Raw genomic sequence first — 1,206 nt, 5'->3', positions numbered from 1 at the left:
GGTCCGGGCTGGGGATTCGAACCCGCCACCTTAGGTGTACGTGGCTGGCGCCTTAGCCGGTTGAGCTATAGGCGCCGAGCCTGAATTCAAATTTCTAATGTCTTTGAAAATTAAATACCATTAAACTAAAAGTAAATTTCTAGAATTTTAATTAAAAAGATAACATGTCGGCAGTACCTGTGGCTCAAAGGAGCAGGGCACTGACCCCATATGCCGGAGGTGGCCAGTTCAAACCCAGCCCTGGCTAAAAAAAAAAAGCGATAATATGTCCATGAATATTGCTAACTTAACTTCAAACAGAACAGAAATTAGTTACATGGAACTGGGCTGATTTATTGTGGCTTTTTGTTTAAAACATTTCTGATTCTTTCTGTGTTCTGTTTTCTAGAAGTCAAGGAAGGCATTTTCTGTCTCTTGAGCTATTTGTAGCTTTCAGCAATGTATGTAGTTATGGGCAGAATTTGAAACATTTATTTTTTCTCTCTCTTTGATTTCTCTGGAATTTGAAAGCCATTTGTAAGTATTCTTTTTTTTTTTTTGAGACAGAGCCTCAAGCTGTCCGCCTGGGTAGAGTGCTGTGGCATCACAGCTCATAGGAACCTCCAACTCCTGGGCTCAAGCGAGTCTCCTGCCTCAGCCTCCCAAGTAGCTGGGACCACAGGTGCCCACCACAACACCTGACTATGTTTTGGTTGCAGCTGTCATTGTTGTTTGGTGGCTGGGGCTGGATTTGAACCCGCCACCTTAGGTGTATGTGGCTGGCGCCTTAGCCACTTAAACCACAGGCGTTGAGCCTGTAAATATTCTTAATTTCTGACGATACAGTTATTTTCATAAATTCAGTAAGAATCTATTTTGTTCTAAAGGACATAATGAAGGTAGTAGTTATTTTATCAAGGATTTGACTGGAATAGCATTTTCAGAGGTGTCCAGACTGCATTAAAGAATTAAGATTGAGGGCAACGCCTGTGGCTCAGTGAGGAGGATGCAGGCCCCATATACCGAGGGAGACAGGTTCAAACCCAGCCCTGGCCAAACTGCAACAAAAAATAGCTGGGCATTGTGATGGGCACCTGTAGTCCAGGCTACTCGGGAGGCTGAGGCAAGAGAATCACCTAAGCCCAAAAGGTGAAGGTTGCTGTGAGCTGTGATGCTACAGCACTTTACTGAGGGTGACAAAGTGAGACTGTCTCTAAAAAAAAAAAA

This window comes from Otolemur garnettii, unplaced genomic scaffold, assembly GCF_000181295.1.
Source record: "Otolemur garnettii isolate 467f Iridium unplaced genomic scaffold, OtoGar3 scaffold00363, whole genome shotgun sequence".
In the NCBI taxonomy this organism is placed as follows: Eukaryota; Metazoa; Chordata; class Mammalia; order Primates; family Galagidae; genus Otolemur; species Otolemur garnettii.
This window is presented reverse-complemented; position numbering follows the sequence as displayed.